The following is a 14910-nucleotide window of genomic DNA, read 5'->3' as shown; positions in this document are numbered from 1 at the left end:
GTTCTGTCATTCAGCTACCTCAGCCCGGCGACCATATGGGCTGGACAGCCGCCATCACCTGCACTCTTGTCGTGGTGCGCACTGACTGTCCAGCTGATCAATTTTGGTCTGTCCACAATGGAGCAACGACCTTATTATCTTTGATGTGCCACAGAGACACTCATATAGCCGGCGGTCATTGCTTCATTGTGATACGCAAGCCCCTTTATCGCGGCAAGGTAATGATCACGAAGGGCAATGGGCACATGTACATGCCTTTTGTTTTGTTGTTGCAGCCACAGTGCAGCCAGAAAAATTAGGCAGGCATGTACACGCACCAGAATAATTATTATAGCGGTCGCTGCTAGCAGCGGCCTAAAAAAATTCAGAAATCCACATGGAGTCCTGGACCCTGTTGGTGGTGGCGGAGAAGGCAGTCAAGCGGCCTGCGGCAGAGGTGCTGTGTGGGGAGCGACTTAGTCTTGGGGCAGAGACAAGAAAAGTTGTGACTGGGCACACCATCAATGGCAGGGTGCTTGGTATTGTGGTATAGGCAAACCACCAAAACATAAGTCAAAAGTTCAAGTATACCAGCACTCCAATTTTTCTCAAAGAATCACGCTCTTTTATTGAGCTTTCATATCCACAGAAATTTCTGTGGATATGAAAGCTCAATAAAAGAGCGTGATTCTTTGAGAAAAATTGGAGTGCTGGTATACTTGAACTTTTGACTTAGTCTTGGGGCAGGCAGCTAGTCACACAGCGTGCAGGCAGAAATGCTGTGTGTGGGGACTGACTTAGTCTTCGGGCGAGCAGTATCCCTCCGGGATCCATGCGTCATTCATTTTGATAAACGTGAGATACTGAACACTTTTTTGTGACTTAGGCGACTTCTCTTCTCAGTGACAATGCCTCCACCTGCGCTGAAGGTCCTTTCTGACAGGACGCTTGAGGCAGGGCAAGACAGAAGTTGGATGGCAAATTGGGACAGCTCTGGCCACAGGTCAAGGCTGCATACCCAGTAGTCCAAGGGTTCATCGTTGCTCACAGTGTCTACATCCACACTTAAGGCCAGGTAGTCGGCTACCTGCCGGTCCAGGCGTTGGTGGAGGGTGGATCCGGAAGCCGTAAGTCGAGGCATTGGACTAAAGAATGTCGACATGTCCGATATCACCATGAGATTGCTGGAGTGTCCTGTCCTTGCCTGCGTGGACATGGGAGGACGATTACTGGCAGTGGTACCTTTATTGTGTTGTGCTGTGACATCACTCTTAAACGCATTGTAAAGCATAGTTTCCAGCTTGTTCTGCATGTGCTGCATCCTTTCTGCCTTCTGTTGAGTTGGTACCATGTCCGCCACTTTGTGCCTATACCGACGGTCTAGTAGCGTGGCCAAACAGTACAGCTCATTCTCCTTGAGTTTTGTTATACAGGGGTCCCTCAACAGGCTGGACAGCATGAAAGACGACATCTGCACAAAGTTGGATGCCAACGTACTATCCATCTCCTTTTACTCTTCCTCAGTGACGTCAGGTAAGTCCTCCTCCTCCCCCCAGCCACAAACAATACTACGGGAACGTCAAGCAGCACAAGCCCCCTGCAACGCCTGCTGCGGTTGTTCTTCTGCCGCCACCTCCTCCTGCAAAGAAACACCTTCCTCATCATCTGAGTCTGACTCCTCTTGCCCACATGACTCTTCCTCCTCCTCCATCCTCTGTGCTGCCGCAGGTGTTGAGGAAACATCTGATTCTGATGTAAATTGCTCCCACAACTGTTCCTGCCATAACTGTTCCTCTTCACGCTCCTCCACAGCTTGATCCACCACTTTACGCATAGCACGCTCTAGGAAGTAAGCGTACAAGGTTAAGTCGCTGATGGTGCCTTTACTGCGACTCACCAGGTTGGTCACCTCCTCAAACAGCTGCATGAGCCTGCATGCCTTTCACATCAGTGTCCAGTTCGGGGCCAGAACATCCCCATCTCCCCAGATTGTGTCCTTCTACTGAAATTGTAGAGGTACTGGGTGACGGCTTTCACCTGTTCTAGCAGGCGAGAGAACATGACCAGGGTCGAATTCCTGCGAGTCGTGCTATCACATATCAAGCGTCTCACTAGCAGGTTGATTCTCCGCTGAATGTCCGCAAAGCGTGCCATGGCCGTGTAAGACCACTTGAAATGCCCACACAACTTCCTGGCCTGCTTCAGGACATCCTTTAAGCCTCGGTACTTTGACACAAATCTTTAAATGACTAGATTCAGCACATGTACCATGCAGGGTACATGTGTCAGCTTTCCCAAATTCAAAGCAGAAAGGAGATTGCTGCCGTTGTCACACACCACGTTGCCGATCTCCAGCTGGTGCGGGGTCAGCCACTGATCCACCTGTTTGTTCAGAGTAGGCAGGAGAGCTGGTCCAGTGTGACTCTCCACTTTGAGGCAAGACATGCCTAATATGGTGTGACACCGTCGTACCTGGCATGCAGCATAGGCCCTGGGGAGCTGGTTCTGTGTAGCTGGAGAGGAGATCGCAGCACCAGTAGAGTTGAACTGCCACTCAGCCAAGGAGGAGGAGGACGACGACAGCGAAGAGGATGTAGCAGGAGGAGAGAAGGTGGCAGGAGACCTGCCTGCATGCCATGGAGGTGTCACATGTTTGTCTGCTGCACAGCCACGTACTCCCTACTGGCCATCGGTCACCAGGTTGACCCAATGGGCTGTGTAAGTAGTGTAGCTGCCCTGACCATGCTTGACAGACCAGGCATCCGTGGTCAGGTGGACCGTTGACTAAACGCTGAGTGCCAGAGATGACACCACTTGCCTCTCAACTTCACGGTACAGTTTGGGTATCGCCTTTTTAGAGAAATAATTGCGGGCTGGTATCTTCCACTGTGGTGTCCCAATGGCCACAAATTTATGGAAGGCCTCAGAGTCCACCAGCTTGTATGGTAACAGCTGGCTAGCTAACCGTTCCACCACGCCAGCTGTCAGATGCCGGGCAAGGGGGTGATTGGCAGAAATTTGCTTCTTCCGCTCAAAGATTTCCTTCACGGACACCTGGCTGCTGTGGGCATACGAGCAGGAACTACTCAAGGGCAGAGGCGGAGTGGAGGAGGGTGGCTGTGAAGGTGCAAGGAAGAAAGCGGCTGAAGATGCTGCACCTGAAGGAGGAAGAGGAGAAGGAGGGTGGCTTTTCTTTTGTGTGCTGCTTTTGCTCGGGTGCTCTTATTATTGCAGTTTGTGCCTTTTCTCCATGTGCCTTCATAAGGCACTTGTCCCTACGTGAGTGTTGGCCTTTCCACGGCTCAATTTTTGGAGGCAGAGACAATAGATGGCATTGTTCCAATCTGAGGCAGACACATGAAAACATTTCCAAACCGCTGAGCCCCCCTGGGGTGATGGCACTATGGTGGCATCAGCAGCTGATGTTGAAGGGCATGTTGGCTGGCTGTACATAGGTGGCGATACATGGCGCTGGACATTGCCACCAGCTGTTTCTGGCGATGAGCTCCCCCTGCTTCTTTCAGCAACTAGTCTTCTCCTACTCCTTATGGACTCCCCCTCTGAACTATCCCCCTGTTCATCTACTCTATTGGGAGCATATGTGGGATCCGTATCATCATAATAATAATCATCCTGCCCTGCTTCGCTTGCATCAGACACCTCATAAACTGCACCAACAGCAAGATCATCATCTTCACACGTTACGTCCATAGTGTCGCTGCCTATCTCAGACGTATGAGGTGGTGTAACTTGCTTAGCGCCTTCATCTGGTTGTAGCAATAATGGCTGTGAATCAGTTAATTCCCCACCAATTAACTCCTATGACGTGTCAAATGCAACGGATGTGGTGCTTGTAGTAGCGCTGGTGGCTGCGGAAGATGGTGTTCTGTGTTAAATAGTCAACCACATCCTGACAATCTTGGGAGTTGATGGGACGTGCCTTCTTCTGAGCACTATACTTTGGTCGAGGGCCGCATGAAATCACATCAACACGGCCTTGCACAGACCTGCAGGGTGGGCTTCCCTTGGGTCTGCCTCTACTTCTGCCTGTTTTGTCCATTGTATCCATATCGGGGGGGGGGGGGGGGGGGATGAAGTGAAAGGTATGCACTGACTTGACTAATACAATGTTCAGTCACACAGGTGCAGTTAACAGGTATGCACTGAGTGGTATATCACACTGCGTGCACTCACATAGGTAGGTGGGTGCACTGAACACAACAAGTAGGTATATGCAGTGATGAGGTGGGTGCACTGAACACAACAACAGGTAGGTATATTCAGTGATGGGTATTACAATGTGAACCTGTCACACACAGACAGGTAGCAGACAGGCACAGTGACACTGCGTGCGCTCAACTCACATAGGTAGGTGGGTGCACTGTGAACAACAGGTAGGTAGGTATATGCAGTTATGGGTATTACAATGTGCACCTATCACACACAGACAGGTAGTGGACAGGCACAGTGACACTGCGTGCGCTCAACTCACGTAGGTAGGTGGGTGCACTGTGAATAACAGGTAGGTAGGAATATGCAGTGATGGGTATTACAATGTGTTCCTGTCACACACACAGACAGGTAGCGGACAGGCACAGTGACACTGCGTGCGCTGAACTCACATAGGTAGGTGGATGCACTGTGAACATCAGGTAGGTAGGTAGGTATATGCAGTACTGGGTAATACAATGTGCACCTGTCACACACAGAGGTAGCAGACAGGCACAGTGACACTGCATGCGCTCAGCTCACGTAGGTAGGTGGGTGCACTGTGAACAACAGGTAGGTAGGTATATGCAGTACTGGGTATTACAATGTGCACCTGTCACACACAGACAGGTAGCAGACAGGCACAGTGACACTGCGTGCGCTCAACTCACGTAAGTAGGTGGGTGCACTGTGAACAACAGGTAGGTAGGTATATGCAGTGATGGGTATTACAATGTGCACCTATCACACACAGACAGGTAGTGGACAGGCACAGTAACACTGCGTGCGCTCAACTCACGTAGGTAGGTGGGTGCACTGTGAATAACAGGTAGGTAGGTATATGCAGTGATGGGTATTACAATGTGTACCTGTCACACACAGACAGGTAACGGACAGGCACAGTGACACTGCGTGCGCTGAACTCACATAGGTAGGTGGGTGTACTGTGAACATCAGGTAGGTAGGTATATGCAGTACTGGGTAATACAATGTGCACCTGTCACACACAGAGGTAGCAGACAGGCACAGTGACACTGCGTGCGCTCAGCTCACGTAAGTAGGTGGGTGCACTGTGAACAACAGGTAGGTAGGTATATGCAGTGCTGGGTATTACAATGTGCAGCTGCTGAATGTGCTGGACCTGGCAGTGGCACACACAGTATGAATTAGCAAGGCTGTCTATGCAACACAAGTGTCAGTGGGACACACACAGAAAAAAAAAAGAGATCACAAGAACAAGATTAGCTCTCAAAAGATCTGTTGTGTGCTATTTTAGCAATAAGAATCAGCAAGGAGCAAGCTAAGAAGCCTACAAAAGTCTAACTAATCTTTCCCTATGAGGGAGTCAGCAGCAGAAGCTGTCCCTTCTCTATTTACTGCAGGCACACGAGTGAGTAAAATGGCCGGCGGTGCCTGCCTTTTATAAGGGGGGAGTGGCTCCAGGAGGGAGTGTAGCCTGATTGCCTACAATGTGACTGCTGACTGTGATGTAGAGGGTCAAAGTTGACCCTAATGGTGCATTATAGGGGGAAACCGAACTTTCGGAAAAGTTCTCGGTTCTCCGCGATCGCGAACCACCGGAAGTTCGCCGGGAACCGTTCGGGCCATCTCTAATGTGAACTCAACAGGTAGTTATATGCAGTGATGGGTATTACAAATCTGCACCTGGCACAGTAGTAATTATACCACCAAGGGGCCAAAGGCCAGCTGCGACTGACTGACAGGGCTGTATATAATGCAAGTGGGTCACAAAAAAAAAAAATAGATCACAAGAACAAGATTAGCTCTCAAAACAGCTGTTGAGGGATGCTTTTTTAGCAATAAGAATCAGCAAGCTAACAAGCCTACAAGAGCCTAAGCTTTCCCTATGTGAGTCTGCAGCAGCTCTCCCTTCACTAATAACTGCCTGCCTTTTATAAGGGGGGGTGGGGCTCCAGGAGGGAGTGTAGCCTGATTGGCTACAATGTGCCTGCAGACTGTGATGTAGAGAGTCAAAGTTGACCCTCATGATGCACTATGGGAGCGAATCAAACTTCCGGTAAGGTTCGCGGTTCTCCACGATCGCGAACCCCAGAAGTTCGCCGGCGAACCGTTCGGGCCATCTCCACTGGTCAGTCTCACCCGCCATCTGTGAGAAGCAGTTTGCACAGACTAACTTCCCAGGCATTAAGGAGTCTCCTCAAGCCCAGCATCCCCATTGGTGTGAATCCTCTTCCAGGGAATAACTTCTCCTAGGAGATCTACAGTGGTGTGAAAAACTATTTGCCCCCTTCCTGATTTCTTATTCTTTTGCATGTTTGTCACACTTAAATGTTTCTGCTCATCAAAAACCGTTAACTATTAACCAAAGATAACATAATTGAACACAAAATGCAGTTTTAAATGATGGTTTTTATTATTTAGTGAGAAAAAAAACTCAAAACCTACATGGCCCTGTGTGAAAAAGAAATTGCCCCCTGAACCTAATAACTGGTTGGGCCACCCTTAGCAGCAATAACTGCAATCAAGCGTTTGCGATAACTTGCAACAAGTCTTTTACAGCGCTCTGGAGGAATTTTGGCCCACTCATCTTTGTAGAATTGTTGTAATTCAGCTTTATTTGAGGGTTTTCAAGCATGAACCGCCTTTTTAAGGTCATGCCACAACATCTCAATAAAATTCAGGTCAGGACTTTGACTAGGCCACTCCAAAGTCTTCATTGTGTTTTTCTTCAGCCATTCAGAGGTGGATTTGCTGGTGTGTTTTGGGTCATTGTCCTGCTGCAGCACCCAAGATCGCTTCAGCTTGAGTTGACGAACTGATGGCCAGACATTCTCCTTCAGGATTTTTTGGTAGACAGTAGAATTCATGGTTCTCTCTATCACAGCAAGCCTTCCAGGTCTTGAAGCAGCAAAACAACCCCAGACCATCACACTACCACCACCATATTTTACTGTTGGTATGATGTTCTTTTGCTGAAATGCTGTGTTACTTCTACAGCAGATGTAACGGGACACGCACCTTCCAAAAAGTTCAACTTTTGTCTCGTCGGTCCACAAGGTATTTTCCCAAAAGTCTTGGCAATCATTGACATGTTTTTTTAGCAAAATTAAGACGAGCCTTAATGTTCTTTTTGCTTAAAAATGGTTTGCGCCTTGGATATCTGCCATGCAGGCCGTTTTTGCCCAGTCTCTTTCTTATGGTGGAGTCGTGAACACTGACCTTAATTGAGGCAAGTAAGGCCTGCAGTTCTTTAGATGTTGTCCTTGGGTGTTTTGTAGCCTCTCGGATGAGTTTTCTCTGCGCTCTTGGGGTAATATTGATCGGCCGGCCACTCCTGGGAAGGTTCATCACTGTTCCATGTTTTTGCCATTTGTGGATAATGGCTCTCACTGTGGTTCGCTGGAGTCTTAAAGCTTTAGAAATGGCTTTATAACCTTTACCAGACTGATAGATCTCAATTACAGTACTTTTGTTCTCATTTGTTCCTGAATTTCTTTGGATCTTGGCATGATGTCTAGCTGTTGAGGTGCTTTTGGTCTACTTCTCTATTTAAGTGATTTCTTGATTGAAACATGTGTGGCAGTAATCAGGCCTGGGGGTGACTACAGAAATTGAACTCAGGTGTGATAAACCATCGTTACGTTATTTTTTAACAAGGGGGGCAATCACTTTTTCACACAGGGCCATGTAGATTTTGAGTTTTTTTTCTTACTAAATAATAAAAACCATCATTTAAAACTGCATTTTGTGTTCAATTATGTTATCTTTGACTAATAGTTAACGGTTTTTGATGAGCAGAAACATTTGAGTGTGACAAACATGCAAAAGAATAAGAAATCAGGAAGGGGGCAAATAGTTTTTCACACCACTGTATATCATCCATGATAGGCATAGTAGTCATCATAGTAATCATAGTAGTTTCTTCTGGGCGGGGAGCGACTCCTTGAGTGATATTGTCTAGAACTTGACGAGTAATAATGTGGAGGAGATGATTTTTTGACGCTTTTCTGCCATTGGAGCTTGAGCCTTGCTGTCTTCCCGGGCTGAAAAGATATAGTCATAAGATGACTATTAGATAGGTGCACTCCCAATAGCAAGGTAAACTTACCTTTAATGCACCTACCTATCAATAGAGATGTCGCGAACCTCCGATTTTCGGTTCGCAAAAGTGATGGAAAAGATGTTTCAAGGGGTCTAACACCTGGAGGGGGGCATGGCGGAGTGGGATACATGCCCAAAGTCCCGGGGAAAAATCTGGATTTGACGCAAAGCAGCGTTTTAAGGGCAGAAATCACATTGGGACTGATTCACAAAGCGGTGCAAACTTTTTCGCGGACTTTTGCGCACACAATTTGCCGCGATTCGCACGATCGCGGACTTTTGCGTGCGCAATTTGCCGCAAATTGCGCACGCAAAAGTCCGCGATCGCGCGAATCATGGCAAATTGCGCGCGCAAAAGTCCGCAAAAAAGTTTGCACCGCTTTGTGAATCAGGCCCTCTGAATGCTAAATTGCAGGCCTAACGTGCTTTCAAACATCTTGCATGGGTATACATCAATCAGGGAGTGTAATTAGAGTTCTGCTTCACACTGACACACCAAACTCACTGTGTAAGGCACCGCAAACAGCTGTTTGCGTAGTGACAACCGTGCTGGACTGGTGCGCACCGTGGCCAGAGTGTAGGCCGTGGTGTTTTTCAAGCCCATATGGTCGCCGGGCTGTGTTAGCTCAATGATAGAACAGTGACTGTCCAGCTGATCAAATTTGGTCTGACCACAATGAAGCAACGACCTTAATATCTTTTGTGTGCCACCCCCACCCTAAATACTCAAATAGCCGGCGGTCATTGCTTCATTGTGATACGCAAGCCCCTTCACCGCGGCAAGGTAATGATCATGAAGTGAGATTGGCACATGTACATGCCTTTTGTTTTTTTGTTGCAGCCGCCCGCAGTGCAGCCAGAAAAATTAGGCAGGCATGTACACGCACCAGAAAAATTAGTGTAGCGGCCGCTGCTAGAAGCGGCCTTAAAAATTCAGGAATCCGCCTAGAGTCCTGGACCCTGTTGGTGGTGGCAGAGAAGGCAAGCGGCCTGCAGGCAGAGATGCTATGTGTGGGGACTGACTTAGTATTCGGTCATGCAGTAGCCCTCCGGGATCCAATCCTCATTCATTTTGATAAAGGTCAGGTACTGAACACTGTCGTGACTGAGGCGACTTCTCTTCTCAGTAACTATGCCTCCAGCTGCACTGAAGGTCCTTTCTGACAGGACGCTTGCGGCAGGGCAAGAGAGAAGTTGTATGGCAAATTGGGACAGCTCTGGCCACAGGTCAAGCTTGCGCAACCAGTAGTCCAAGGGTTCATCGTCGCTTTTCGCAGTGTCTACATCCACACTCAAGGCCAGGTAGTTGGCTACCTGCCGGTCCAGGCGTTGGTGGAGGGTGGATCCGGAAGGACTATGGCGAGGAGTTGGACTAAAGAACGTCCGCATGTCCGACATTACCCTGAGATCGCTGGAGCGTCCTGTCCTTGCCTGCGTGGACCTGGGAGGAGGAGGGTTACTGCCAGTGGTACCTTGATTGCGTTGTGCAGCCACATCACCCTTAAACGCATTGTAAAGCATCATCGACAGCTTGTTCTGCAAGTGCTGCATCCTTTCCGCCTTCTGTGGAGTTGTTAACAGGTCCGCCACTTTGTGCCTGTACCGAGGGTCTAGTAGCGTGGCCACCCAGTACAGGTCATTCGCCTTGAGTTTTTTGATACGGGGGTCCCTCAACAGGCTGGACAACATGAAAGAGGACATCTGCACAAAGCTGGATGCAGACGTACTCTCCATCTCCTCTTGCTCTTCCTCAGTGACGGGATGCAACTCCTCTTCCTCCCCCCAGCCACGAACAATACCACGGGAACGTGGAGCAGCAGAAGCCCCCTGTGACGGCTGCCGCGGTTGTTCTTCTTCCGCCGCCTCTTCCTCCTCCACAGAAACACCTTCCTCATCATCACCATCATCAGAGTCTGACTCTTCTCCTTCCCCACACGACTCCTCTTCTTCTTCCTCCTCCTCCCCCCTCTGTGCTGCCGCAAGGTGTTGTGGGAACATCGGTTTCGGGTGTAAATGGCTCCCACGACTCCTGCTGCCGTAACTCTTCTCGTTCACGCTCCTCCACAGCTGTATCCACCACTCTACGCATGGCACGCTCCAGGAAGTAGGCGTAGGGGATCAAGTCGCTGATGGTGCCCTCATCCCGACTCACCAGTTTGGTCACCTCCTCAAAGGGCTCCATGACCCTGCATGCATTTCGCATCAGTGTCCAGTTGTTGGGCCACAACATCCCCATCCTCCCAGATTGTGTCCTTGTACTGTAATGATACAGGTACTGGGTGACGGCTTTCTCCTGTTCTAGCAGGCGAGAGAACATCAGCAGGGTGGAATTCCAGCGAGTCGGGCTATCGCAAATCAGGCGTCTCACCGGCAAGTTGTTTCTACGCTGAATGTCCGCAAAGCGTGCCATGGCCTTGTAAGAGCGCCTGAAATGCCCACACAACTTCCTGGCCTGCTTCAGGACGTCCTCTAAGCCTGGGTACTTGGACACAAATCTTTGCACGACCAGATTCAGCACATGTGCCATGCAGGGTATGTGTGTCAGCTTTCCCAAATTCAACGCAGCAATGAGATTGCTGCCGTTGTCACACACCACGTTGCCGATCTCAAGCTTGTGCAGGGTCAGCCATTGCTCCACCTGTTTGTTAAGAGCAGCCAGGAGAGCTGCTCCAGTGTGACTCTCCGCTTTCAGGCAAGACATGTCTAACACTGCGTGACACCGTCGTACCTGGCATGCAGCATAGGCCCTGGGGTGCTAGGGCTGTGTAGCTGGAGAGGAAATCGCGGCACCAGCCAAGGAGGAGCAGGAGGATGACGACAGCGAAGCAGTGGTAGCAGGTGGAGAGGAGGTGGCTGGAGGCCTGCCTGAAAGCCGTGGAGGTGTGACAAGTCGGTCCGCTGCACAGCCACGTACTCCCTGCTTGCTGCCATCGGTCACCAGGTTGACCCAATGGGCTGTGTATGTAATGTAGTGGCCCTGCGCGTGCTTGGCAGACCAGGCATCCGTGGTCAGGTGGACCCTTGACCCAACGCTGTGTGCCAGAGATGACACCACTTGCCTCTCAACTGCACGGTACAGTTTGGGTATGGCCTTTTGTGAAAAATAATTGTGGCCTGGTATCTTCCACTGCGGTGTACCAATGGCCACAAACTTACAGAAAGCCTCCGACTCCACCAGCTTGTATGGTAATAGCTGGCGAGCTAATAGTTCCGGCACGCCAGCTGTCAGACGCCGGGCAAGAGGGTGACTGGCAGACATTTGCTTCTTACGCTCAAATACTTCCTTCACGGACAGCTGGGTACTGCTGTGGGCAGAGGAGAAGGAACCGCTCAAGGGAAGAGGCGGTGTGGAGGAGGGTGGCTGTGAAGGTGCAAGGGAGAAAGTGGATGAAGACGATACACCTGAAGGAGGAAGAGGAGAAGAAGGGTGGCTTGTCTTTTGAGGGGTGCTGCTTTTCCTCAGCTGTTCTTGCCATAGCTGTTTGTGCCTTCTCTCCAGGTGCCTTCGTAAGGCACTTATCCCTTTGTGAGAGTTGGCCTTTCCACGGCTCAATTTTTGCTGGCAGAGACAACAGATGGCTTTGCTCCGATCTGAGACACACACGTGAAAAAATTTCCAAACCGCTGAGCCCCCCTGGGGTGATGGCACTACGGTGGCATCAGCAGCTGACGTTGAAGGGCATGTTGGCTGGCTAGCCATAGCTGGCGATGCATGGCGCCGGACACTGCCCCCAGCTGTTTCTGAGGACGAGCTCCCTCTGCTTCTATCATGGAGTCATTTCCTCCTACTCCTCTCTGACTCCTCCTCTGAACTGTCCCCCCTGGTCATCTCCTCTATCGGGAACATATGTGGTATCGTATAATCGTCATCATAATCCTCCTGGCCAGCTGCGCTTTCCTCAGACACCTCCTCAACTGCACCAACTTCAGGTGGTCCATCATCCCCATCCACACATGTTACGTCCATACTATCGCCACCTAACTCAGACGTATGAGGTGGTGTACCTGCGCCTTCTTGTTGTTGTTGCAGTAGTGGCTGGGAATCAGTGATTTCACCACCACCACCAAATAACTCCTGCGAAGTGTCAAATGCAGCGGATGTGGTGCTTGTTGTAGCGCTGGTGGCTGCGGGAGATGAGGTGTTCTGTGTTAAATACTCAAGCACCTCCTCACGATTTTGGGAAGTGATGGCACGTGCCTTCTTCTGAGCACTGTATTGTGGGCCAGGTCCGCCCGAAATCACAGCAACACCACCTCGCACAGACCTGCCGTTGCCTGGTGGCCTTCCTCTGGGTCTGCCTCTACCTCCTCCTCTACCTGGTTTGTCCATTTTGTCCATCTCGGGGGGATGCTAGGTATATGCAGTGAGGTGGGTTCACTCAACACAACAGGTAGTTAGATGCAGTGAGGTGGCCAGGTGGGTTTACTCAACACAACAGGTAGTTAGATGCAGTGAGGTGGCCAGGTGGGTTCACTCAACACAACAGGTAGTTAGATGCAGTGAGCTGGGTTCACTCAACACAAAGCTAGGTATATGCAGTGATGAGGTGGGTTAAGTAAACACAACAGGTACTGGGTAGTTAAATGCAGTGAGCTGGGTTCACTGAACAGTAAAGGTACTTAAGATGCAGTGAGGTGGGTTCTCACTCAACACAACAGGTAGTTAGATGCAGTGAGGTGGCCAGGTGGGTTCACTCAACACAACAGGTAGTTAGATGCAGTGAGCTGGGTTCACTGAACAGTAAAGGTACTTAAGATGCAGTGAGGTGGGTTCTCACTCAACACAACAGGTAGTTAGATGCAGTGAGCTGGGTTCACTGAACAGTAAAGGTACTTAAGATGCAGTGAGGTGGGTTCTCACTCAACACAACAGGTAGTAAGATGCAGTGAGCTGGGTTCACTGAACAGTAAAGGTACTTAAGATGCAGTGAGGTGGGTTCTCACTCAACACAACAGGTAGTTAGTTAGATGCAGTGAGCTGGGTTCACTGAACAGTAAAGGTACTTAAGATGCAGTGAGGTGGTTTCTCACTCAACACAAAAGGTAGTTAGATGCAGTGAGGTGGCCAGGTGGGTTCACTCAACACAACAAGTAGTTAGATGCAGTGAGCTGGGTTCACTCAACACAAAGCTAGGTATATGCAGTGATGAGGTGGATTAAGTAAACACAACAGGTACTGGGGTATATGCAGTACTGGGTAGTACAATGTGCAGCTCCCTGTCACACACACAGATAGTCACTGAGTGTGCTGGGCTGCTGGCAGTGGCACACACACTATCAATTAGCAAGGCTGTGCATGCAACAAAAGTGTCAGTTTGACACACAGAAAAAAAAATATGTACAGGATGAGCTCTGAAAAGAGCTGATGCTGTTGATGGGTGCTTTAAAAGCAATAATAATCAGTCAGGAGCAAGCAAAGCAGCCTAGAACCTAACTAATCTGTCCCTAGGAGAAAAGTCTGCAGCAGCTGTCCCTTTCCTCTCTCTAGCAGGCACACGAGTGCCTTATATAGGGGGGGGGGGGGGCTCCAGGGCTTAGTGTAGCCTGAATGGCTACAATGTGCCTGCTGACTGTGATGCAGAGGGTCAAAGTTGACCCTCATAGTGCATTATGGGGCGGATCGAACTTCCGCAAAAGTTCGCCTGGTGCAGGCGAACGCGAACCCCCTAAGTTCGCCTGGAACCGTTCGCCGGCGAACCATTCGCTACATCTCTACCTATCAATTGTTTGCTGATCTATAATGGGCGCATCCGTGTCCTGAGGAATAGCTGACAACCGACAGCTGAAAGAAATAGATACAGTTTTGTGAGAGAAGACAGAAAGTACCTAGATAGCCACCCATGACTCAAACCCCTCACCCAAAATCAACCTCAGGCAGCAGACGCCAGTAGTGGCCCCTTTAAAAATGAGACCAGTCTGAAAGCTATCCATGCGGCTACAGGGTGAAGGATTATGATCAAGGATGACCTAGAAGAAATATTCTTCTTACTTTTCCGCCTCCATGCTTGTCCTGAATTGCCAAACAATTGCCAAACAAACATTCAGTGTCCACGCTATCACATTCAGCGGTGAATGCTGCCGTTGACATATTTAAATGTACTTCCTAAGGGAGGGAGATAGGCAGGATGTACGGGAGGAGCAGAAAGCGCCGCCACACAATCGCGCTATAGGGCAGTGACGTCACAGACGGCAGGACGCTGAGGACGCAGCCGCACCTCCAAACACGCCTCTGACATGCGTTCCGAGCGCAGAGAGGCTGGAACACACACGTAGTAGATAAGGAGAAAAAGTGACGACAGCAAAGAAGGACACTTGCCATAATGACTCGTTTAGAGTCTAAACAGTATGTAAGTAGGCACCAAGTAGTTTAAGCACTGTTAGTGCACAAAGCCATCTCTACCATTAAAGCAGACCCCCAAGATCAGCAGAACGGGGTGTCCACCCTAATCCTAATTTATAGGACCTGTCAGGGGACCATCACACAGGGAGGCAGGTGTGTGGAAACTGCAAAAAACAGTCAGGCAGGTGCAAAAGAAAAAACATTTCTGCAAAAACTGCAGCATCTGATCCTATTAGGTGAGGACTGAGAAAAAAGACAGCGAGAACCTCCTCTAAACTCTATTTAAATATTCACTGGTC

At 49.6% G+C, this 14910-nt stretch overlaps 1 protein-coding gene across 13 annotated transcripts in view; it reads left to right on the top strand.

Annotated features, from left to right (window-relative positions):
* PLXNA2 (plexin A2) overlaps positions 1 to 14910 on the top strand; it is a 3799727-nt gene that overhangs the window by 2182206 nt on the left and 1602611 nt on the right. The gene's annotated exons all lie outside the window — the stretch shown is intronic.

This window comes from Hyperolius riggenbachi, chromosome 2 (genome assembly GCF_040937935.1).
Source record: "Hyperolius riggenbachi isolate aHypRig1 chromosome 2, aHypRig1.pri, whole genome shotgun sequence".
In the NCBI taxonomy this organism is placed as follows: Eukaryota; Metazoa; Chordata; class Amphibia; order Anura; family Hyperoliidae; genus Hyperolius; species Hyperolius riggenbachi.
Note: the sequence above shows the minus strand (reverse complement) of the source record. Positions and strands in the feature narration are given on the sequence as shown.